This window comes from Lissotriton helveticus, chromosome 2_1, assembly GCF_964261635.1.
Source record: "Lissotriton helveticus chromosome 2_1, aLisHel1.1, whole genome shotgun sequence".
Taxonomy (NCBI): Eukaryota; Metazoa; Chordata; class Amphibia; order Caudata; family Salamandridae; genus Lissotriton; species Lissotriton helveticus.
Window position 1 is genome coordinate 1,076,692,561 of NC_136059.1, and position 26,771 is coordinate 1,076,719,331.

The following is a 26,771-nucleotide window of genomic DNA, read 5'->3' on the forward strand; positions in this document are numbered from 1 at the left end:
TCATGTAACCAGTCTTAAGGTACTGCCAGATGCCATACATAGAAAATGTACTTCTGGAGCAAAAGTTGGATCGTTTCGGAAGGTTATATTTCAATGAATTTTTGATAATGAGGTTACTATGCATGATGTTGAAATTGCACAACAACCAGAGGATGTGGCAATGGCCAGAGCTGCCGGTGTTGATGAACTAAGGAAACCAGGCTCGACCCTCGGCTCAAAATCCTGTGATTCTGGGAAAATCTCTTCTTCTCCTGTGCCTACCAAAAAAGAATGTGCCCATCTGTAACGAAACTGGTGCTCATGTAAAGCGCTCTAATACCTTTGGGTCGAGTTTGTGCTATAGAAAAATGCAAAAGCAAATGAAAAAGACAACATAGCACTGGAAAATAGGAAGTTACAATATCTCCCCTTACCTTGCTTTATCCAATAACTCTTTGAACATCTTTCCTCTCCTCTAGCACAAGGAAGACCACCTCCATTCAGGAAATGAAGGGTTGCCAAATTCTTTCAGTCAAGGGAACTATTTCATCCCACCATGAATGTTTTTTTGAGAGGGCTTCTGTCTATCAAGTATCAGGGCAGTCGTCTCGCTTAACCTGCCAATGTGGTTCTGATCCATAGCTTCCCTCACTCGTAACATATAAAACCATTACCTTTCTTTCAAAACAAATCAAGCAGCATATTGTATGCACTCGGTGACAGTAAAACATACACGTGTAGGTGTGCCAATCAAGGTACCGTGCTGTTCTTGTATATAATGTTTTCACTTTGCACGAACTCTAAGCTGTTTTCTATTAACTCGGAAAGATATACATTGACTTACCAGAGGTGAGAATGACAACTACATGTTCCTTTCACATTTATACATGATACTTTTTATTACATTTGTTAATATATTTGTTGCTTTCATATTGAACCCAGTCAGGAGTCTGCTTTTAGAGCACTAATAAAAACATAACATGAGCAGAGAACGCATATACTGTGTCACTTTTTCTCCAGGTAGCTCTGACATCAAGTTGATGAGTTCGAAATATAAATGGTACATCAATAAGAGCGCATTGCTTCTTATAATAGGCTCGTCTTTCATTATTTTGTATTTCATTATTGCCTGACAAATAAACCCACACGGGAAAGATGGGTGGTGGGGGGATTCCTTATACGTGTGTGTTTTCCTGTGGAGAGCTATGCAGTCTCCATGAACTTTAAAAAATGCATTACTCTGCCTGCGAGGGGCGATCCATGGATGTTGCTGTGGATATTCCAATGCAACATCCATGGAACCTGACGCATTCCGAGATTTAAAACATTTTGTAAAGCTGAAATGCGTCAGAATCTTACTCCTCCTTAGTGGAGGCATAGGAGTGGCGCAACAAGGAAAAGTATTTTTTATTTCTCCACATTTTATCCACTGTCTATGCGGGCCTAATTCTGCAGCATGCGTAGAAAGAGGTAAAAGCCATCAATGATTGTTTTCCTGGACAAAAACAATCATTCCCGCAGTGCAGGCACCCTTGCAACATGACGCAAGGGTGTCTCCGTTGGAGCACAACTTACTGTTTGCGTGCCAGTGCAGGGGAGAAGGACGGGAATGCAATGTATCTTGTAGACATAGCGCATTCCTGCCTTTTCGTTTGACACACTGCAGTGCCGCAGGAAGGCTGCTGTGTGTCAAAATATACTAAACGAGACCCTAAATATCTTACTCGGCTGCTTGTGTGTAAATGTTATGGCAAATGGGAGGTGTGATAGGGAATCCTATCCAGTGCTTAATTTTTTAAAGAATAAGTGCTGGGGTCCAAAGTTTTACTCTGAAGGACATCACCAGCATGTTTGAATGTTGGTATGCCACATACCAAGGCCGCATAATCTTGATTCCACCTCATGCCTCTTTAATGAACCACCACCCTCCCTGTCCCTTTATCTTGCTCTTGCAGGATTTTTCCTCCCGGCTTTTGCCCTTAGTCACAGTTTTCAGTCTTTCCTTTCCTCCTTCCCGACCTATGTGTTTTTCTTGCTCCTGGTCAAAATCTAACAAGGAAAAATATGTGCGATCCTCAGAAATAAAAGCCACCACCAGCTCAAATGAAGCATGCATTGTAGCAGAAGCTCTAGGCACTGTCCTTCTAACTTCGTATTGTTGTTAGACTTGGCATTTTTGGCTTGGTTTCCCTTGACTTTTTGCCACTACCTCCTGTATTTTTGATGCTGTGCTGGATTTCATTTTTGCTGGCTTAGATGCTTTGGGCACTTTGCCACTGCTGATCATTGTCAAGGTGCTAGTGCTCCCTTTCTAAATTGTGTTTACAATTGGTTTTCCTAGAGTGGCATATTTGGTTTACTGGTTTGTCTCTAGTAAATTGCACTAAGTGTGCCAGGGCCTGTAAATCAAATGCTACTAGTGGGCCTGCAGCACTGATTGTGCCACCCACATGAGTAACCCTTAAAAGGTATCTCGCACATGCCACTGCAGTGTCTGTGTGCAGTTTGTTAACTGCTATGTAGACATGACAAGTGCACCCACTTGCCAGGTCCTAACTGTCTCTTTTCTTACATGTAAGGCACCCCTATGGTAGGCCCAAGGTACCCCCCTGGGCAGGGTCCAGTGTATGTGAAAGGTAGGACATGTACTGGTGTGTGTGATATGTCCTGATAGTGAAATACTGCCAATTAAATGTTTCACTATGTAAAGGCTATCTGCCCCATAGAATGGAATGGGAGGTACTTTATAACATCTTAAAAATATAAATTCCCATTGGGCCACATTGCCTTTGGGATAAGTCTGTCTGCTCGTGCCAAACTACCCAGGGGGCGAGCAGGGGTTATCTAAAGTGTGTATCCCCCTTACCCTGGCTAGAAGCAAGGATCCCTATTTTGACAAAGGTACCTACCTCAGCTAACTAGAGACCCCCATTTCTAACTATTGTATATTCACACACAGAGCCACCACCGCCATCAAACCAGAAATATGACCCACACTCAACACCACCTTCGGGACTGACACCTTCCCCAACGAATGGAAACGCACAGAAGTCAGGCCCCTACTCAAGAAGCCCTCAGCAGATTCGATGGACCTCAAGAACTACCGGCCCATCTCGCTCCTTCCCTTCGTGGTGAAAGTCGCAGGGAAGACCGTCAACGCAGAACTGAGAAGGTTCATCGAAGACAACGTCACCCTCGATCCTTCTTAATCCGGATTCCGCAGCAACCACAGCACCGAGACTGCCCTACTCACCGCCACAGATGACATCCACACTGTCCTCAACCAAGGCCACACCGAAGTCCTGATTCTACTCAACCTTTCAGCAGCCTTCGACAATGTCTCCCAAGGCACACTTGCCACCAGACTACACAACGCCGGCATACAAGGAACCGCCCTCGACTGGATCTGATTGTTCCTCTTCGGCAGAAGCCAACGGATCAGACTGCCACCCTTCCTCTCTGAACCCACGGAAATCAACTGCAGAGTCCCCCAGGGATCGTCGCTCTGCCCAACCCCCTTCAACATCTACATGGCCCCCTTCGCCGTCATTGTCTGACAGCAGGACATCAGCATAGTATCCTACACCGACGACACCCAGCTCATCCTCTCCCTCACCAAGGACCCCACCACCACCAAGCTCAACTTCCAGGAAGGAATGCAGGATGTCGCAGCCTGGATGAGCAACAGCTGGATTAAGCTCAACTCGGAGAAGACAGATGTCCTCATCCTCGGAACCACCCCATTGGCATGGAACAACACCTGGTGGCTCACCGCCCTCGGCAGCCCCCGACCCTCACGGATCACGCCAGGAACCTCGGCATCGTACTCGACTCCTCCCTCTTCATGAACCGACAGGTCAACGCCGTCGCCTCCAGCTGCTTCAACACTCTCTGCATCCTCCACAAGAGCTTCAAATGGATCCCCTGAGTGAAGGAAGACAGTCACCCCTGCACTCATACCAGCAGGCTGGACTACGGAAATGCCCTCGATGCTGGCATAAACAATTCTCTTCTCCGCAAGCGCCAGACAATACAGAACACCGCCGCCAGACTCGTCCTTGGTATCCCTCGACAGGTGCATATCAGCCAACACCTACAGAAGCTCCACTGGGTCCCCGTTGAGAAGAGAGTCACCTTCAAGATACTGACCCATACCTATAAATGCCTACACAACACGGAACCCAAATACCTCAATGATAGAATCACCCTGCATGTACCCAAAAGAAACCTCCAATCCGCCAAACCTCGTCCTCGCAGAGATGTTGCACAACCGCAGAGCCAAAGCGGGGAGAAGAGCCTTCTCCTATAATGTGGCCTAGGCCTGGAATGAGCTCCCGATCGACATCAGAGTTGACCCCTCCCTGAACTCCTTCAGGAAGGCTCCCAAGACCTGGCTCTTTGGCTAAACGGAACTGCTGCCCCCCCCCCCCCCTAGTGCCTTGAGACCCTCATGGGTGAGTAGCGCGCTTACAATTCCCTGATTGATTGATTGATTGATTATGGCACCTAGTTACTCATCATCACATGGGAGGAGTAAGGAATAGCCTGTTATTGATATCAACTTCCTGATATAGGGGTTTGGTTTAGAGCAGTTATTAGGTTTTGGCCACGACAGTTTGAGGAAAAATCTTCCTAACATAAATAAAAATATGCAGCCACAGACAAATTAACAGTCTATTTGCTTTCTGCAAAGTGCCCTATTGATACAGGCACCAGAAAATGTTAGCAGAGCAACTGAAAGGGAAAAAATAAATGCCCTTGTCTTTTAGGATTATTCCAGGCCAGTAGTGGCTACTGCCAAAACACTTAGTGGGGCGCGGGGTAATAAAAGAATAACATAAAAGGAATTACCTACTGCTGCTGGACGCCGCCTCGGTGCTCCTCTGCTCCCACCGCCTCAATGCTTCTCTGCTACCATCCCCACCCAATCACGACGCTGCTCTCACATGATTGGACTCAGCAGGCTGAAATGCAGCTCAGTCAGAGCCTGAGAGACTGTGCTGGTTCTCCACCCTGCTGTGCAACACAGCCAGGTTGAGACATGCTTAGTGTGCATGTCTATTTGGCCGGCTAAAGACAGCCGAACAGACATGGGTACTTAAAGTGCACAAACCACTCCTCCTCCCTAGCTGACGACATTAAGATAGAGAGATGACCCCACCCCGCACTCGACTCGACGGACTGGGGAAAAACTTTAAAATAAAATGATAATAAAACAGTTTTATTATCATTTTATTTTTAATCTGCTGCCTTTCGGCAGTGGGACGATGCTCCTCCGCCATAGCGGAGGACCCGCCCCTGTTCCCGGGGTCACTGTACATCTATAAAAACATCTGAAAATCAACATCTGGACTACGCACAACAAGAACCCTGTTGTCGCCCGTCTAAGTAACTGCATATGACACCCTGGCAGTTGATGCACCAAAAGATGAAACAAGGCAGACTTAAGAGTAGTGAAACATAACAGGAGAGACCTCCAAGCTCTATTTGTAATTTGCGGGGTAGAGTTTTGAGTTGGTCACGAAGACAGAAGACTCTCTGCACAGTTGCTAGGGAATATAATCGGACCGTTGTCAAGGAAAATCTCTATCTGCAAATGCCTGACACTGTCAGCAAAGGTTTCACTTGCTTGATCTTCCATTTTGGCTTATCATTTGTTGAAACTGGAAAATGGCCGCCCTGTTATGAATGCAAGCCCACCGTTGCTAGGAATTGATGCAGTTGCCAGGCGAAAATGGCCCGCATTAACCTGCCACAAACATCTAAATATTCTGATAGCAGAGCAGTGCTGAAAGCGCAGTCTTGGAAAATTGGCTGATGCCTGATTCCTCAACAAGCTTTTAACCGCAAAGTGATTGTATATTTACTCTGCATTCCCTTTGTTTACATAAAATGGCCCAGCCATTTTGTCTGTTTTGCAAGCAGAAAAGGACAAATGAAATGACTGTCTAACTTAACAGTGATGACACTACTAAATGCATGTGTTCTTTAGTAAGTGAATCTTAACTAGGCTTTCAAGAGCAATTCGCCAGCAGTATTGAAAGCACAAAGAGGCTGCTCCGCATCTTTGGGTGTTCCTGTTCTGTGTTGGGCTTTCGATTACTGTATGTTGCTTGCTTTTACGCCAAGTATTCTTTCATTTCTTTTTAGACAGGTTGTCGCAGCAGCAAGATGAGAACGTACATAATACGTATGCTTGGAGAAGGGCAGTCACAATATTTCAATATCACACAGCCAGGGCTGTATAATGGTATTTAATTACAGTGTGTCTTCAATCTAAGCCTAACAGGCTTTTTTAACGAGAGTGCTACTTAGATGAGCTTTATAGCAATTTGCATAATATTATCTCAGATGCTTTGAACTATAATGTTGCTTTTTGACTGGGATCTTTCTAGTTATGTGCATGGACCACTTGACTGCAGTATAATGGATAAACCTAGGGGGGACCCAGGGAGAGCCAGGCGCGAGCTGGTCTCTCCCTGGGCGTGTTCGCGCGAGAATCAGTTAAGCAGGTGGGGTTGATTGGGGGGAGGTATTAAAGGGAAGTCAGGCTGGCGGTTGGGCACGGCGTTAGAGGGAGGCAAGGGAAGGGAGGTTCTTTTTGCCCCGCCCGCTTACTGTTCTCCGTCAGGGGGGCCATGGAGGAGGCGGCGGAGGTCGGGCGGGCTGTCTGGGCGCTTTACGACGCCGGGTGCTAGGACCTCAGGTTGCCTGGGAGTGCCGGCGGTAGGCGTGGGTTGGTTCGGCTGGCCCCTTTCTCCCCCCCCCCCTCTCGCAAGGCTGCTGAGGGCGGGCAGCGGGCGGCGGCTGCTGGTGTCGCTTGACATGGACGACGAAGGCGGCGGAGGGGCCGCCATGCCGGCGGCTTTCCAGATGCCGGCCCAGGTTCCTGCGGACTCGGGGACCCCGCCGGCGACCCGGGCGCCCGCCAGCAGGTAGGCCTTTGCCTTTGTGAGTTGCTGAATTGTGTGGGGCGCCCGGGGGGTGGGCGGGGTCGCTCCGTGGGCCGGCAGGCCCCGCGTATGTTTGGGTCCCCTCCTGTCAGGACCAGGAAGTCTCCTGTTGTTGCTGGGGGCCCGGCGAGGGCGGAATTTTCGGCCCTACGTGCCTCACCGGGACACATGTTCATGCTCCTCTCGCCGGGGGCCCCTCACCCTTCAGTGCCTGGTTTGTCAGGCGGGGCTTCGCCCCATTTGGGTGATTGGGCAGCGCTCCCCGCCGCCTCGCTCCACCCCTGTGCTTGGGCCAAGCCCTCCTGCATTTTACCCCAGCAATTTGGCCCAGGGCTGCCCAGAATTGCCCCCACCCCCTTTTTTTTGCTGTACTTCTCTTCCCCCCCCCCCCCTCGGCCCCCCCCCTGGCTCATGGTTTCTGGTTCCGCTGCCCCCCCCCTTGTTTCCCTCCAGCCTCTGGCCATGGTGGGCGTCCTCTGTCACCAGCCCGGTGTTGTTCCCGGCTCGCCGCGGGATGCCTGCCGCCCCCCGGGGTGGGTTCGGCGCCCGGGTTGGGTGGTGCCCCTGGGTTGGCGCCGGTTGCTGGGTCCTCTTGGGGTGTTTCCCTTGCCTCTGTGGGGGGGGAGGTAGTTTTTGCGGATTTTTCGGTCTGGTTTGAGCGGCCGCAGTTTTCGAGCTGTTCCTCCGGCTGAGCGGCTGAGGACTGTTTCTTCGGGCTTGGGAGCTGTCCCTACGGCTGTTTCCAGTGGTGGGATCACGGGAGAGGGATCTGGAGCGGATCTCTCTTCTGGAAGTTTTCTGCGCGCGCGGAGCTTTCATGATGTTGACTGGCAGTTTTCTGATGGGGGAATTGTTGATGGGGCGCTGCCAAGTGGCAGGGCAAAAGTTTTCATTTTTCTGGGAAGATTTCTATTTGGATGTACAAGATGATGAATGGGTAGGTGGGGAGTTTGCGGGGTAAGGGAATTGGGCTTTTGGCAGCACGGGCCCAGAGGGGTGGGCTGGGGCAACCCCCTGTTTCTCGTATTTTTGCAGGAGTCATGTGGGACCACGCGGCGGTAAGTGACACAGGGGGAGTGGGCTAGCTAACTGGATGGTTCAGCGGAAGTCGGCACAGTTGCCGGGAGGTAAAGATGGTCCGTGTGGAACCCTAGGGAGAGTCTCCCTGTTACGAGTACCACATCGTTTTGGTACAGGGGATGGGGTTCTTGGTGAGCGAGTCGCTCTGGCAACGGGGCTTGAGCGGCCTGTGAGTTTTTGAATGTTTCTGATGTGCAATCTACAAGGGATGTTTCTACAGTTGGGGATGGGGTGGCTGTAAAAAAAAAAAAAAAAAACTTGTCACGCAGCAAGGGAGAGTCTCCCTGTTAAGAGTATAAGATTAATTGGTGCGGGGGATGGGATTGTTGGTGAGCGAGTCGCTCTGACACTGCGGCTTGAGCGGCCGTGGTTTTGAATGTTTCTACTATGCAACCTACGGGGGAAGATTTTCTACAGTTTGGGGATGGCGTGGCTGTTCAAAACATGGTTGCGGAGGATAGTATCCTGCCAAACCGATTGCCACGAGTGTGTGCAGTGTGGGGGGGGGCGGCATGCTCTCACACAGTGTTTTCACGGACTGCGGGTTGCAGGACGGGTGAGGGGTTCAGGGGGTAGGTGACAACCTCCGCACTTTGCACATGAGGGCTCCTACCCCTATTGAGCAGCACATTCTGATTCTGCGGTTGGTGGACTATCCTGACTTTGAGGCTGCTGCGATTTTGTTCTGGGTTTTTTCAGGGTTGGGTTTCGGTTTGGTTATCAGGGTCTCCGGGTGGGGTGGTGGTCTGACAATCTGCGGTCGGTGAGGGAGTGCTCTCAGGTTTGTGCAGCAGAAGTTGGATGCTGAGGGATCGGTTTGCAGGTCCTTTTTCTGAGTTGTCCTCTCTCTGATTGGATCGTCTCTCCACTGGGGGGCGGTCCCCAAAGGGTGATGGGGGAGTTTTCACCTCCTCCATCGTCGGTCCTGGCCTGGAGGGTGCATCCGTCACCGAATTCATTGACCCAGCTGCCTCAACCGTGCCCTATGCTTCAGGGGATGACGCCTTACGGCTCGTTCGCTGGGCAGGCGTTGGGGTTTTTTTGCTGGCAAAGAGTGACATCAGTCGGCTTTCCGGCTCCTTCCGATCCCTCAGTGGTTTTTGTTGGGTCTCTTTGGTATGCATTTTGGGGGATGTTTTTATGTTCATAAAGTATTACCCATGGGCTGCTCGGTGTCATGTTCCCTCTTTGAGACCCTCAGTACCCTTCTGCAGTGGCGCTTCAATTTTTGTCAGCGGCTGCTTCTTGGTCTGCCATTACCTTGATTAATTTCTTTTACAAGGGGGGGTGGGGGGTCAGTCCGGGCAGTATCAGGCGGCTTTGGTAATCTTTCGGCTATGACCGGGGTTTGGGCTTTCCTCTGGCGCCGGTTACGGCCGAAGGTCCCTGTACATCTCTGAATTTCTTCGGGATTGCGATTGATACCGCGACTATGCTGCTGCGCTTGCCTGCTGCTATCGTGCGGGAGATGACTGATTTCATACGCTTGGTGTTGGGAGTCCACGAAGTAGGCGGCGGAACGTACGGAAACTTTTGGGGTGCCTCAATTTTGCTTGTTGGGTCGTTCGGGCGGGTAGGACGTTTTTGTCGACATCTGGGCCTCTCGATGTCAGGCGCCGGCATTCCTCATCATTCGTGTGCGCCTTACAACTGCTGTCCGTGCTGATTTGACTATCTGGTTGCGTTTCCTGCAAGATGTCAGTGGCGTGTCCTTGTTTTTTGCGGATGAGGACATGGTGTGGCAGGTGGCAGCTTTTTCACGGATGCATAAGGAGCTCATGGCTTCGGCATATTGGGAAGGTCATTGGTGCGCGGCTGCTGGCCAGTGCGCGGGAAAGGATACGGTCGCAGCATTGCGTTTTTTGGAACTCTTCCCGTTGTGGGTTGCTCTGTGTATCTGGAGGGGGGGGGAATTCAGATTCGCGCCGTATTGTTTCATGTGGCCAATATAGCGGTAGTTGACCTTGTTCACCAACAAAGAGCCCGCGATTTGCGTGTGCTACAGCTCCTGTGCGGCTTCGTGTTGCGGTGTTTCTCAACTGCATATTGCCTTAGGGCTCGGCATGCTCCGGGAGCCATTAGTTGTGTCGCTGATTCTTTATCTCGCTTTCAAGGGTCCGTATTCCGCGAGTGGGCTCCCGGGGCGGATCTGGCACTAACGGCAATTCCACGGTACGTATGGGACTTTGGGAATTGAGGGTCCGCCATTTTGGTAGCACATTCCGTAGCTGCCTCTGCACGGCGGATTTCTTTGAAGGCCTGGCCTGAGTTTTTTGCAGTTTGGTGGGGATGGCAGGTACGGTCAGGGCTGGGTTAGCTGATGCACAATTTTTATTGCGGTTTGTTTTACGTTTAGCGACCTAAGGCCTTTCCCTCACGATGATTTCGGTTGGCAGGGGTGTCTTTTTATGGTCAGCTTTGGTGGGGGAGGGTTTTTCGGTTGGGGGGGGTATTGTTTCGTACAGTTCTGAAAGGGTGGGTAGGCTCCGGGCTGGTGGTTGGAAGCTACGGCGGCCGGTGCCCCTTTGATTTGATTCATTTGCTTTTATCGCACTGGGAGGTGTGCTGCTATGATGCTTTGGAGTGCCACAGAAATTTCGTTTGTGCTTTGTGTGGGTATTCTTCAGGGCATTTCGGGCCTCTGATCTGCTGGGTTTGAGGGGTTGAGTGGGGGAGGGTCCACGGCGAGGTGGTGGGGGGACCATGTCAGGGTACGCCTGTGGCCGAGTATGTCCAACACTGATCAGATGGGGAGGGGTAGGTGGGGTGTTTCTGGGTAGCAGCGGTGTGTATGCATGCTGCCCTGTGGGGGACTGGGAGGTTTTTGTGTCTTCTCCTCGCCGTATCTCGGGGGACAAAGTTTTTGTCATACTGATGGCGGTCCCATCCTTGTTTCTCAGTGTTAGCTGTCCTCCGCAAGGTTTTGTTGGAGAAAGTAGTCCGCCTTTGCTTTGCCGGACCTCTCTTTTTCCCCTAGGTCTTTGGCCCCAGTCGCTGGATAAATAAGGGGGTGTGGATCCTGGGCGCTCTTTTATTAAACTGGCTGCTATAGTCGCTGCGCGTCAGCTTTGTGGGAGATCTCTTGGTTTCAGCAGTCTGACACTTGAAGTCTCCTGGCATGGCGCAGGGGGCATGCGTTTGGGCAGTATTTTCCTGCTTTGGCTTCTATGGTTTCACAGGGTTGGGGGGGGCCCTTCGGGTCTACTGGTGCTGCATGTTGGTGAATTTGACTTAGTTTCTCTATCAGGTTTGACCTTGCTAAAGTTCATGTATCATGATCTCGTAGTCCTCAAGAGCACATGGGTGAGCACCATGGTGATATGGACGGAGTTCGTGCCTCGATTGCGATGGCCTGGGGCAAGGAGCTATTCCGCCATGGAGAAGGCAGGACGCAATGTGAAGAGAACGATACGACGTTTTGTCATCATTTATGTATATACAGTTGGCTCATCATAATTGGAATATTTCAGGGAAGTATGTATTCTGTGTGGACGGGGTCCATCTATCTGCATTAGGCAGTTCTTTTTCCTTCTGGAGCTTAGAGATTTACTTGCCACAGTTCTTCAGGTGCAGTTGTGGGGTGCTCCTTCCCTTCCTTCTTTGGGTGGGGCAGGAAAACGCTAAAGGTTTTCCTGGGTGGCGGTTTTGGCTAGTGGGGTGGGCAGCCTGGAGCGGGTTGGCCATCCTGAAGGGTAGCTCGTTGGGTAATCCTGGGGGTATTAGTCAAGAGTTAGTTTCGGGTTCTGTTAGGTAGGGAGTTTAGGCATAATGTGTAGATTGGAATTTTATGATATAAATAAATAATGAATGTGTTCAAGAAATGTATTATGCACCTGTCTTAAAATAAAGTGGCCTTTCTTGCTCCTTGAAGAAGTGTGGACAGTGATTTCTTGCGCGATTACACACGTGCGCAGTGCGGCTAACAGGATAAAAGCATCTATACAGTGCTTTGGTTTGCAAACTGAGGTACAAATGAAACAAATATAGATTTTTGGGTGTACCTTGAACACAGAGGTTGGGCATAAGGTGAAAATTGCACCTGAATTCACAATTTGCACTGAGTGTGTAACTTGGGCTGCCCACATGCAAGCAAGGTGTACGGAATGTATGCATAATTAACAATTTGCTTGTAACCAGGGTACACAAGGGTCAATATTGGCTCTTTTCTGACTTGCTGCATAAAACGGGATGTGTGACATTACAACGCATGCTTTTACATCGCAGTTTTTACAACGCATACCATTACAACGCATAGCGCTTTTGGGTGCTGGATAGTGAATAGTTTAATTTACTATTCCAACTCCAGTCCCCGTGGAAACTAGGGAAGGTGTTGGATAGTAAATTAAACCTATTCCCTATCCTAGAGCGCCCCCCAGCGCAATGCGTTGCAATGGTTTGCGTTGTAAAAGTTGCGATGTAAAAGCACTGCGTGGTAAAAGTTGCGTTGTAAAGGATGTTTCCCCATAAAACGTTATTCCTGCTTTTTCATTAGGGATAGAATGTATGCGATTTTCTCTAAAATGGGCTTCTGTGCTGTGCTCACACTCCGAATGGGAGCTAAAGGCTGAGATAATAGTTATCTCCAAAGGCCACTGCACCTTTAGGAATTTGATCAGCTAGAACCTACGTAAGTATTAATTACACGCCCGATAGTTACTTATGTATGAAGGGCCCGGCAGCACAGTTCTTGTACTACTATTTAATTTCTACCACACCATGCAAGTCCATGTTGCGAATATAGGTCCTCCTTGTCCAGCATCCTTGGACAGATATCTGGGACAAGCCATAGTGCTCATCGCAAATATTTAAAAAAGGTGCTGGGTGGAATGCCTAAATCCCAGCCACTGGCAAGTACTCGAGCTGCATCCCAATCTATTGTTATTTCACACACCATGCTACCTCAGATTGGACCCTGCCATATGTAAATCAGTCTTGACCCTGCTTTAATGGGAAAACTCCAGCCCGAACTGCCAGGCCAGGTCCTCCCTGAACCAGAACTCAAGCAACCCAAGATAAGTGTTGCCCTTATTAGAGCTCATTAGTCACGTATAGCCTGGTTCCAGTGGCACAGTGTGCACCAGACTCACTTAGACAGTCCCACTGAAGTATGCAACAAAAGTGATAGATGGAATGCTTGAATTAATCTCAGCCACTGGTAATTACTCAGGGCTGCATCACAATCGATTTTTATTCTGCATGCCATGCCACTTTTGTTTGGACCCGGACTTATGCAAATCTGTCTTGACCCTGCTTCAGTAGGAATAGTGCGGCCCAAACTACCAGGCCAAGCCCTCCCTGAACCAGAACACAAGCAACCCCAAACTGGTTTTCCCCTTATTAGGGCCCATCAGTCGAGTATAGCTCGGCTCCAGGTGCGCAGTGTGCACTGGACCCACGCCTGGGCGCTGCACTGAAGAATACAAAAAACTGATGGATGGAATGCTTGAATTCATCTCTGCCACTGGTAATTACTCAGACTCACTTCCTAGACCATCTTTATTTTGCACACCATGCCACCTCTGTATGAAACCAGCTGTATGCAAATCAGTCCTGACCCTTGAACAGTCCAGCCCGAACTGCTACGCAGGGTCCACTCTGAACCGGAACACAAGCAATACAGGACTCAAGAGCTGATGTGGGCTCTTCAAAAACGTTGGGCCCCTGGGGAGCAGTGAGCATAGTCATGTCTGTACAGTTAGGTCCGGCTGCAATGACAACAAGCATTGGTAAAGCCAATAGTCCTGGTATTCGTGCCATTGTTTGCTTTTTTTATTTTATTGTTATTTTAAAAAACATTCAGAGATAGCAAGCACATGTGCACACATGGAAGCACAAGGGTGATGCTACTGAAATGGGTTTCCTAAACCATTGAAAGAGCACTGAAGTAAGAGTGTGATGTGCAGGTGTAAAGCTACAAAACCTGGTAGCAAGCTTGGGGGATCTGCTGGACCCTCACCAAAGAAAAAGGGAAAATATAAGCAAAAAGCACACATTGTTCTAGTAGTCTCTAGCACTAACGAGGACTACTTTTTGGGTGAATGCGCACAGGGTGCAGCAGTTGAAGGCCGTCACTCACAGCCAGGTAAGCCAATAGCTGAAGTGAGCTGACGATGTGCGCCGTGGTGTATACTGAAGGGAACAGAAGCAAAATGTGAGTGACACTAATGCAGACCAATGGATGAAGAGGGCTGACTTGAATCCTCTGGATTGGAAATATGTAGAGATATATACATATATCTATTAAAATCAAAACGTCTTGGCTAATGGCAGACATTTACAAAGGGATTGTGACATCTACATCATCTGTTTATGAGGCACAAAATTCAGCTCTATTTGAATGTCTTTGCTAACTGTGTCTACATGGGACAGGTCAAAGGACGGAGAGTGCGTTGAGATGAGAGGGTGTCTACGAGACATTAAAACAGCTATAATTGGGGAGAGCCTGGCTGTGGTTACAACCAAACATGCATTTCCGTCCTGCAATGTTAGGAACGCACCTGACGGCTCTTGTGTTATGGATGCTTATGCCTGTAAGCTTAGCTGTGACTGACACTATATTTCCTCAGTACACCCCAATCTATTTTCCGCCTCACTAAGCTTATAAAACTCTGCATAAATTCTCTCTCTCGGCCTGTTCTGTAATCCCGTAAACACATTGTCTTCCAGTTCATTCCTTCAACACAGCTGTTTGGTCTTGAAAACAACATTATTTGTGTTGAAGAAAAAAAAGTAATAAAAATAAGGATTAGAAATAAGTGAAAAAAATGTAATTGGTGTGTTTTGTTGAAGCGTTTAAAAAAAGAGAGAGAGAACAAGAGAAAGAGAGGGAAATGAAAGATCTGAGTTGTACGTTTAAGAGAGAGGGGCAGATTTATGATGACTGGCGCATCCCCAGGGATGCGCCAGCCATATTGCGCCGCTGCTCCGCCACCCATGGTGTGCCGCATTTACAATGCGGCGCACCATGGGGCAAAAACGGCGCAAATGCGTGACGCATCTGTGCCGTAAAGGTGGCGCATTGCTGGAGTTGCGTCGCAAGCGCGACCCTGCTCCAGCAAGGCTCGGGGGTGCCCTATCTGACCAATGCTGCGTCAAGACCTACACCTGCTTCAAGCAGGCGCAGGGTTTTGACGCAGCATTGGCCTGAAAGTGACTGAGTGAAATCTTATAGATTTCACTCAGCCACTTTTGCGAGGCGCACCTGCCCCGGAACGCCCACCCTGCGCCGGAACGCCCACAAGTGGCGCAGGGCTTTACAACGTGACGCATCTGCCTAGATGCGTCACGTTGTAAATGGGTCGTAGTGATGCACCACGTTTACGCCGCACTTGAGTGACGTAAACGTGGCGCATTGCCATCATAAATCTGCCCCAAAGTATATATGCTTTCATTAGAGATTTACAGATAATGTATATGAGAGAAGCCAAAGAAAGTGTGATAGAAATACAGAGCAACAATTAGAATGTACATGCATAAGGGACAATCCAGAGTATGCTTTTAAGAGAGATTATGAGGAAGGATTGTGTTCGATTGCACCAATGGTGTGCAGTTTTACACGGACTGCCTAGTGCCAAAATACGGTGCACAGTCAAAATATCGACTACAAAATATCGTCTGGACACAATATCGTTATTAAGGTAAGTAATGTAATATCGATTGTTAAAAATATAGACATTTAAAATATCGAAGTATATAATATAGTTTAATAAAAGTATCGAATTTTTGATAATATTGAATTTTTTATAGTGATATTTATGTTATTATGTGTGTTAAAAGTGTGTATTTATGTTATAAATAATTTTAATTAATGACATTTTTATTTTTTTATTTTTGCGTAATTTAATTCTGTAGCGGGTTGTGGGTTTATAGGGGAATAGGGTGGGAAGTAATTTAATTATAATTAATTAAATATGTAAATTTATTTATTGTTATGCATTTTTAATTATTTGTTAATTAATTTATATTTGGTAATTAATTAACTTTTAATTGGCAATTAATTGTAATTAATTCATTAATTGCTAATTATGTTAATTTTACTAAATTATTTTCTGTAGCGGGTTGTGGGTTTATAGGGGAATTGGGTGGCAAGTAATTTATTTATAATTAATTAAATATGCTAACATATTTATTGGTATTGTTTTAGAATTAATTGTTAATTAATTTTTTATGGGTAAATAATTAAATTAGAATTGCTAATTAATGTTATTTAATTGATTAATTGCTAATTATGTTAATTTAATAAAAAAAATCTGTAGTGGGTTGTGGGTTTATAGGGGAATAGGATGGGAAGTAATTTATTTATAAATAATTAAATAAAACAACTTTTCTTAATTGTATTTAATTTGAATTCATTGTAAATTAATTTTTAAATGTGAAATTATTAATTGTTAATTTGTAATTAATTTGTATTAATAGTTACATAATTGTAATAATTAATTTTAAATTGTAATTTTAATTGATTAATTATTATATTATATTACATTCGTAATTACTTTTAATTAATTTTTAATAGATAATAATTTATATTTATTGAAATAATATATGAAGTATTTAATTTACCTACTGTTGCACTTACTGGAGTGGGAATAGTAATTTTTACCTCTACGCTATCCAACGCTTTCTCTACTGTTGCACTCTTTGGAGTGGGAATAGTAATTTAAACCCCTACGCTATCCAACGCTTTTCCTACTGTTGCACTCTTTGGAGTGGAAATAGTAATTTTTACCCCTACGCTATCCAACGCTTTCCCTACTATTGCACCCACTGGAGTGGGAATAGTATTTTTTACCCCTACGCTATCCAACACTTTCCCTACTGTTGCACCCACTGGAGTGGAAATAGTAATTTTAACCCCTCCGCTATCCAACGCTTTCCCTACTGTTGCACTATTTGGAGTGGGAATAGTAATTTTTACCCCTACGCTATCCAACGTTTTCCCTACTGTTGCACCCACTGGAGTGGGAATAGTAATTTTTACCTCTACGCTATCCAACGCTTTCTCTACTGTTGCACTCACTGGAGTGGGAATAGTAATTTAAACCTCTACGCTATCCAATGCTTTCCCTACTGTTGCACTCTTTGAAATGGGAATAGTAATTTTTACCCCTACGCTATCCAAAGCTTTTCTCACTGTTGCACTCTGTGGATTGGGAATAGTATTTTTTACACTTATGCTATCGTACTGGTAATAATATTAGATATTATTTAATTATATTATGTTAATATATATATATATGTTTTAACAAATATGATTGTAATTTTTTTTCATTAATTATTTAATTATCATAAGTTAATTTAGGTATTTTTAAGTATATTTTAGTAATTAATTATTCATTTTAATTTAATTTAACAGTTTTTAATATAGTCGATATTTTTTACAACTATATTTTTGTAAACGATATTTTGTGCTCGATATTTTTGTACTTACCTGTTTGTAGATACAAACTCGATATTTTGTCTGTAAATATTTTTTCCTCGATATTTTTGCTAGTCGATATTCTGTCAGTCGATATTATTTCAGTGATCCCCAAAATACATGTGAACTGCTAGACAGCTTCGAAAATACTAATTGTAAGAACACTGATTGGTGCAAATGCTAAATATTCAATGTAACCTACTTCTTAGTGCTGTAGCATTTCTGGGCCCATTTTGAAAACTTTATTATCCTTCTCCTAATATTTCATTAAATCACTCTTTTGGTCCTTTGATGGACCTTGTTTTGTACCAAGAGGGATCGGATATAAAGGATCTTGTCATCCAATTGGGACCAGGAATTGGATAACCGAATTACAAGCTAGAAATTAAACTCATGTAAATTACTCTCAAAACAATGCTGTAAAGATAAAAGATTATCAAAGCAAGCCCAAATCTCCTGAAGACACGTAGGCGAGCCAAAATCATACTCATTAAGAGCTCAGTCAAAGCTATACAGAATAATAGCATTAGTATTTGATGCTCTGAGATCTCTCTAATATGATCTCTTCTGGTCATTAGTAATCCCAAATTCAGAATGCAGATTCATTTGAATAGTTTGAACAGAAATAATCATGATAGCTGAGCCAATAGGGAAATTTGAGTGTAGTTTATCAAACGTTAAGTGAAAACGAGTACATCAGCAGATTGGCTTCAGGTTATAAGAAAGATTTGGTCAAATTCTAATAAGGCATTCAGGGGCGGTGGCTCCTCAAGACAAAATGAGCGTTGCCCACCTGCCCCCTCCGAGCTGCCCATGTCTTTTGTACTGTTTATGTTCTTATTTAAAAAAATATACCTCATACCTGGCGCTGTTTGGGCAGGGCGTAGCCCTAGCCTTTCCTTTTGAGTGGCAAGCTGCAGGCTTATGATAAAGTCAAGTGCACATGTCAGGTTGGACAAGGCTCTTACAGGGTCCAGTCTGACATGTGTACCTCAGCTCCTTGAACCTGCGCTGTGTTAGGTTGCCAGGGGAAAGGCAGTACTGCCACCTTGTCTGTCGCGCTGAATTCACCTGCTCTAACCACTCCTTGTGTGACTCTCATGCTGACAACCTCTGTAAATAGCATGATAGCAAAGTAAGCATTGGCTATGATCATGGAGCTTAAGTTTTGATTGTCGTCGTGGAACCAGGTAGGAGGGTGGCGGGCATATTAAAGACCAAGGCCAATCATTGTGTTGCTTTATTTGAAGCCACAAAATTATTGGTAATTTTTTAGCCCTTTGCATGTGGCGGGGTACTCTCGCACATACTGCTATGTACAAATTAACAGGTCGGCCATGACCTGCATTAAAGTTCATCATATATTTAGAGCTCTATTCCGAGCTTTAAGTCTTGCAAAATACAGCTGCCAGATTAGTAGTAAACCTTCCATGGAGAGCCCATCAGTGCCTAGTCTGAAGACTCTTCATTGGCTCCCTATCAAGAAGCAAAGCCGCTTTAAAATCCTTTGTCTTGATCAAAAAAACATATATGGAAACGGACCAAGTTATTTTGCTAAAAAAACTCAGCCAAGTAGGACGCGTAGGTAAAGTCCTAAATGTCTCCTTACCCCTCGCAGAATCCGCACCACCAGGAATGGCGGTAGCTCTTTCTCCTTCCTAGCTCTTTCTCCTTCCTTGCACCTGCTTTCTGGAATAAGATTACATCACATATCCTCTCCATCGCTGACCATAAGCTATTGCGCAGGGATTTAAACACCTGGTTATTTGACCATCTATAATGCCCATATATCTGACCACCAGTCTTAACGGAGTCTACGCTAGTGCCAGGAGACCTCCGGGTGATGTTAATAAATCCCTCTGACTTGTCTTGACCTCTGACTAATTTCTCGTAGCACTGAGGAAGTGTTTTTCCCCATATTTTGTATCGGAGGTTGCAGAAGGATGCAATCTTGGAATGTGTGTGGCGGAGCAAAGGGAAGACAGCATCTGCAGCAGGTAGGAGCATCTTGACTGAAAATGCACAAAATGTAGAGCTGTGGAGTGGTCATTTATCGTTCTAATCACAGCGATCTGGGCTGCCAGTATTTGGGGAATTAAAACGTAAATGGTGATGTTTATTTGAGCTGTCTGCATTGCATTTTTCTGGAAAGTGATTGCAACATAAAGAAAAGTGGATGATAGACCATTTCTTTAGAGCAGGAATCTGAAATTATCATGAAATCATAATGCCTTGCTAACTCGGTGCTATTAATTGATATTAGACGACTTTGAGGATATGAGACCAACCTCTTCCACTGTAACTCCGCCTTTTAACATTGGTTATGTGTTTGAGTTTTTAATGAGCATGATGGATATTAAGGGGCCGATTAGGATGGCGGTGAATCCGCATTCTCCGGGCCGGCGGAAGCCCCCGCCGGCCTGGAGGATGCGGATTCACCGCCGCGGCCACAGACATCACCCACCGCCAGATTAGGATGGCGGTGGGATTGCGGTGGGACCAGCGGCGGACGGCAGGTCCGTCCGCCGCTGATCCGCGGGGTGTGGAGGGCTATTTGGTGGCGGTGTCTGCAAGACACCGTCAGCCAAATTACGATGTGCATTGACACATGCTTTTCCACGGCGGCTTTTCCGTCGTGGAAAAGCATGTGGTCTTTGGTGTTTGGGGGCCCCCAGGGTGTCGGGGGTGGGGGGTGCACATGGGGGTACCTATGGTACCCCCCAGCATTTACATGCACAAAGCGGCAGGCACCGCGCGGTGCCTGCTGCTTTGTGCATGTAAATGTAAAACATGCATTTTTAACCTTGCGGTGGGTGCTGCTTCAAGCAGCACCCGTCGCAAGGTTAAAGATACGGGATGTGACCGCCAGGGTGGCGGTCACATCCTAATTGCACCGGAGGGACCGCCGCTGCCCCTGCGGACGGTCCCTCCACCTCAGGGGTGGCGGACGGAGGCAGGTCCGTCCGCCATCCTAATAGGCCCCATAGTATGTACTTGTGTTTGTAGGGATCAAAGTCCACAAACTACTGTGATGAGGAATCACCCCAGGTGCTGCCAAGTACGATAATGGGAACACCAATGTAATCTTTCTCTTGTTGGAGATCACAACGACTCTGCTGTTCCCTCAAGAGGTTCGCTCCTGCTTCCGCTTTCAGACAAAGCACTATGTCCATGCAGAGCACCCCGACTTACCTCTCTTTAACCTGCAAGGGTTGGAATTCTGAACTTTTTTTTATTCCAACAAGCCTCCGCTTTTAGTCACTCATTCAATAAACTTTTTTAAATGGAGTCAATTTGTTTGAATCATATTAAAATATTTATAAATATGTGCAGAGTTTCTTGATCTTGAGAGATCACTGCATCAGATAGAACTATGTAGCTACTATGCACTGCAAAACTTGTAATAAGCTACAGAGGGAAGTGATGAGAAAGAAAATCACCTTCCTGTATCTGTGCATTAGTTTTAGAGCAGACTTGGACATGGGGAGAAATCAAAACTAGACAACCTCGGTATTCTACATCAGACTCCTAGAACTCTGACCCCAGCACTTTTGATTTATTTTATAATTTAAGCATTGTTTTAAGTGTAAAGAGATTTGATGAGGGCGGACCAGGGAGTGCCATTTACCAACGGTTAGTGCTATGGTAGAAAAAAAGGACTGATTGGGACTACTTCCTAAGTCAAATCCACTGATACAAGAGCTCAACTCTGTGCCACCTTCTTTTTGAATGGAGATCAACTTAATCTGAACATGCAGGACATGCTTTACAGATAGGAAACACACTGTGTGCTTGTTTGGGTAGGTCTGGGCTTGACTTGGGGTTTGTACGGCATTTTGGAAAAAATGGAGATAGTGGCTTAGGAATGTTTTGCCTGTAAAATGCACCATTTGAACCCCTTCTGTTTAATTTCCTATTGAGTTTTGTACACATTTATGCTGTGAAATTCACTGTTACCCACTCTGCTCGCCCCAAATAACCCTCTTCTTTCAGTTCCTTGTCACTCAGCATGCTCGTTCACATGTTCTACCTGGTTTGTTACTTTCTGCCTACCACTTTTACCATCCACCAGCCTCCACTGAAGACATTCGAGATAAAATTCCAAAGCTCAAGAGTTTAGGAAGGGACATGAAACATCCCAGTTCAAGCAGTCTCCGGGAAAGGAAGAGATCACCATGTACAACTAGCGTATGGGTCAGTTCTGGAAGGAAAGTCAGGAATGTTCATATCAGGCAAATTAAGACTGCCCAGGACGTTCTGAAAATTCTCCTCCACAGGATTTGGTTGCCAGCATGCGTGCAGAACTCCTTAAGTAAAGAAACAGCAGCAGCAACTCATCCGCCACCAACACCAACAAGCAAGCCACTTCAGCCCAGTCAGTTAAATCAGACAATATTCAGAGGTTGACACCTCATGGAATCACCTGATCTGGTCAGACCACTCAGTTAATTGGTCAGTTCATATAGGATGGGTGTCAGGCGACATAAACAAGACACAAAAGGTATAGAAATAGTTGGCACAATTACGCAGTCCTTAAGCAATCCACTATGTGACACTTCGAAACTATGGTCCTTTAGCAATAGCACATAAGCAAGTTAAAGAGGACAGTTTCCAGGAGCTATTCAGGATTATAACGAATAATGTTGCAAAGTTGTACAGTACATGATAACTCAGGAAAGAAAACACTGTTTGAGGTTGTTGGTTATACTGAAGAATTTTCTCACAAACAGTAGATTCATCAGGTCAAGAGATGTCACATATGGAGTCAGGCCTACATTAAATTGAACTAATATAATGTAATATATATGTGATTATTAAACATACATTCACAGAGAACATAAAGGTGTTGTGATTCTAGATTAACTCTGATGCACTTGAACTCATTTAGTTTAGTTACAAATAACATATACTTCTGCTCTTCAAATGTTCTAATGTGTAAATATATTTAAAATCCTATTACATAAAAATGTTTTAGGTGTATAACATTAGTGCACTTATGAGAATCTCTGAAAGTTTCATGTAGGCAAATTAATTAGGAATGTGTAACACCTATTTCCTTTTTGTCATTTCGGTGCACACGTCTACACACATAGAAAGATTTTGATAACATTTGTCATCATAATCAGGTTAAATCTTTATGTTTTCTATGTTCTTCATTAGTTATACAAACTCATAAATGATAATGTTGTAGCGTAAACGTGTTGGCCCTCATGATTTTTTAAATTTGATTACGTTTCTCTAGTCACAGAATAACCTCAGCTACCATATCAAATCTCCTAGGTCCTCCGATGGATCTTGTTCTGTGCCGAAAGGGACTGGAATATTTAGGGGATGCACGATTATCATACGAGGACTTGGAATAGATCATCGCTAACATTAAAACATTGAAGCTATCTCCCATGTAAACACCACTCCTAATTACTCGCTCATTAATCAATTTTGCATTTAGCCAAAACCACATAAATGAAACAGAATCAACAAAATATTTAATCATAATATATTTCTGTTTAAAAATCAAAGGATTATCATACAGCCTTCATTTCAAACTAGATCAAGTTTCAAATTCTGTGAGATTCAGAATTAAAGAGATATCTTTCTCAGCAGAGGAAGATTATATTGGCTCTAGAATAGTGAATTAGAGGGAAATTAGTTAAATCTCAAACCAACCCTCTAGGAAAGTTCAGCAAATATCAAAAGGGGATTGGAATTGGCCTAACGGCTAGGGCGGTCGACCTCGAATCTGGGGAACTGGGTTTGAGTCTCGGCAATGATGCTGGACATCCTGTGATTCTGGGCAAATCACTTAATCTCCCCATACCTAACAAAAATAAATGTGTCCTAATGTAATGCAACTGGTGCTATGCAAAGCACTCTGATACCCGATTTGGGTCAAATTTGCGCTATATATACTATAAAAATAAATAAATGACCAGTTTGAGTTCATAGACAGAGTCGTCTGGCTCTGTCTGCATAGTGGCATCAATGCCTCAGCTGCTCTGTTAGGAACACTTTCAGCTGAAAAGGTTCCATTGCAATAGCATATCAGCCAGAGGCAAGCGCAGTATTTCATCACAGTTGGCGTTGTTTCTGGAAGTCCCAATCGTCAGTCTCTGTACCACAAGATGGGTAAAGGGATAACACCCCTTCATTCAAAATGTAGGCAATTATACCCTACCGATTTCAAGTTTACACTCCTTGACATCACCCAATTTGTCGGACCACTCTGTCCCATTGGTTACTCTTAATAGGATAAGATGATGTACGAAGTAAAAAGTATACAATGAATTAAGTAATCCATTACATGCAATTTCCTTAGGACTACTGTAGTATCGTCATAGTATAATCGCACAGTCATTTGTTGCATTTGTAACGTTTAGAAAGTAGGTGAGTCCATGCTTTCATCTCTTGTTGCTCCATTATCAAGCATTGTTTTAGGAAGTAGCACTTTTGTTGCGAGTCTAATCAAGTAAGCAACAAAGGTGAAAGGAGACGATTGAGTGTTAGAGCACAAGTGGAAAATTTACAAAAAGTTCCCATATGCTTCAGACTATTCAGTTCATAAGTTTATACTTGGAAAGGAAGCAAAGTTTGAGGCCTTCATGAAACACAGCTCATGCACAATGTATTTGTGCTAAAATATACGTTTCACATTAAATAAAGAGTGCATTAATTCATCAATTAAGCATATTAATATCATTCCATTATAAATTGTAATTACTTCATGTAAGTATAGGGTACTCCTAAAATGTTAACACTCACTATTATTTCACATATAATTTTGTAAGTCTCTTTTGTACGTTATACATTAATACATCATACTGGATTTAAAGGCTCATTTGAAATAAACTTTTACGAAGTGCAAATCATAACGTAACCATGAGTAACACTTACTTCTTGTCATCGTATGTGCTCATGTTACACATTCTGGTATTATTATCTGTTTTCTAATACAGGAAGCAGTTTTATTCTTATAGAAAAATGTCTGTGTTGTCATTTATTTACCACGTTCATCTATGCTTAAGAACACGTCACTAAAATATAGAATTTCACATTAACTTATTGACTGTTAGATATTATCAGAAATATATTCCTTTCATTCTGCATGCGTCAACGATGCAGTATCTAAATCAGAACATCATTTGTGTGTTTCTTAAAATATAGTAACCTAATACACACTTTATCATTGTCATGTAAAATTGTGTCACAATCCATCTTCTATGCAATAATTGTCGTAATGATGATTGATAACATCTCTGCTCCACCAATAATAAAGAAGGATTAGAGATAAACTCCATAACGTGAAAAGTTAGCACTTACATATTTCTGGCACTAGTTAATTAAATATAGCACTTTGTCACTTAGTAAATCACAGTCTATATCATTTGTATGAATGATATCATCTAGGCTACATCTTTTCTGCATGCTTTTACGATGCAGTAACTAACATTTTCTTATTCTGTCATGTTTTCTTGAACGTGTAATTGTTGCACATTTCTTAATTTTCTCTCAGACAGTGTCATCATTGGGTTTCTCATGTTATTAAACATTTTAATGTAGTTCCCTCCTCAACATTAGTATGTAGCAAAGATATCAGAGGGAGATAGAGGAGTATCTCTAAGGGCAAGTGAAGGACCGTTTATTTGATATAGACAGAGAGACAGCCAACCAGTTGAAATTGGTGTAGGTGTGTATGCTAAGAAGGTGGAGATGCACTTGTGTGATGAAAGAGAAAATGGACAGAGAAACGGTGGTATCTGTCTGAGAGGTAGTGTCATAGAGGTTATGTGCCTGCATGGGAGAGAGCTGTGTCTGTGCTTGACAGTGAGAGAGCAAAAGAGAGAGTGTGTAGTGCTCTGGGGGCTGACATCATGTGGATGTGTGTCAGTCTGATCGAGAAATTAAACTAAAGAAAGATAGAAGGAGAAGAGAAAGTAGATGAAATGTGTCTCATCTTTGACAAGGGTAACACAGTGTAAATATTTTCATCAATCAACATACTTCCAATTCCTAGTGAGATCAATTTATCCAGCAAGACGTGGAGTAATTTGTTTTTTATTGTTTTGATCATGCATTAAACAGAAAACATGCTGGGAACTGTAATCGGGACATGGGCAAATTAATTATATTAACATATTCTGCTTGAAGCGATCATATTTTACGTCTGTTTCCGATTCTCTGTATGCATTTTACACTTCCCTGATCTCAAAAACAATATGTTTTTTTTATTGCAATGAAACGGAAGATTTAAAAGGCAGTCAGCTCGTATTGGAAACGTGACTGAATTACAGGTGCTTCAGGAATTTAAAATGTAGGCTTATCTTCTGATAAGTTCTTTCTCTCTGGCATGAATAGAATCTACACATTTTGAACATTGTTATGCTATGTATGAGGTCTTTTCTCTGCATTCTGAGACTATTATTGGTTGTTGTGCAGCTTCCTATGTGGGAGCTCTGGTGAAAAAGGTCCGCAAATATTACTGCATTCTGATGGAGAACCATTTATTTTCTTTCTGCTGTTAACTATCCAAGGGTGGCTCGGGAAGCAGTCACTACTCCGTGTGGTGGGAGAAGGTTTGGAACTCGTATGCTTTTTGTCACTGTGATCACACTTCGAAATTTATCTGTAGCCACAGCAGTGTTTTTGAGAGAGTGGATCACTATTTTGAAACGGACAATGTGGGTCAGTTAGATAATTAACAACCTCACACAAATAGTTCTGACCACCTTTTGCGGCAGAAATACAACCCCAAATAGATTGCTGGTGCTGCAGCAATATTCTAAGAATCATCCCAATCCACATGCAGCTGGGCACACCTAATAATTATTTAGGAGTTTAAATGCACTTTCCAAATTATAATTGTGCATCATGATTCAGAGAAAGATGATTGCCGGAGTGCTGGATTTAAATGGTGCATGTAACCATGCCTTTGGTGAATGCACTGTATTGTCAATTTTAGTGTCGGAGTGGGGTCGTAGGCAGCATTTGGTGTGGAATTCTGCAGAAGTAGATGAACATACACTTGAGTTAATGGAATTTGACATGCAGAGTGTATTCTTCTCCAGTTCGAAGTAATGCTTGCAGGAGAGCAGGCCCATTCAAAAGTGGTGCTAAGTTCAGTTTTTGCACTTTTGCCAATCAGCGAATAACACATTTTCCTGAACATGTCCACGGAGAAAGGAGACACCATTAAGCTTCTTTAGTATTTCAGAGATTTCCAGGAAGTCCTCAGCAGAGGCAAAGAGAATATATTGATGCCCTTAGGTCAGCAGTGGCCTCACCTAGTGGCATGTTTTACAAGAGTGCGAATCTGCAGATAAAACTGAAATCATGGCTTGGAATATGGC

At 44.5% G+C, this 26,771-nt stretch overlaps 1 protein-coding gene across 1 annotated transcript in view; it reads right to left on the reverse strand.

The window, feature by feature from the left end:
- PTPRD (protein tyrosine phosphatase receptor type D) overlaps positions 1-26,771 on the reverse strand; it is a 1,484,152-nt gene that overhangs the window by 1,125,167 nt on the left and 332,214 nt on the right. The window lies entirely within an intron of this gene.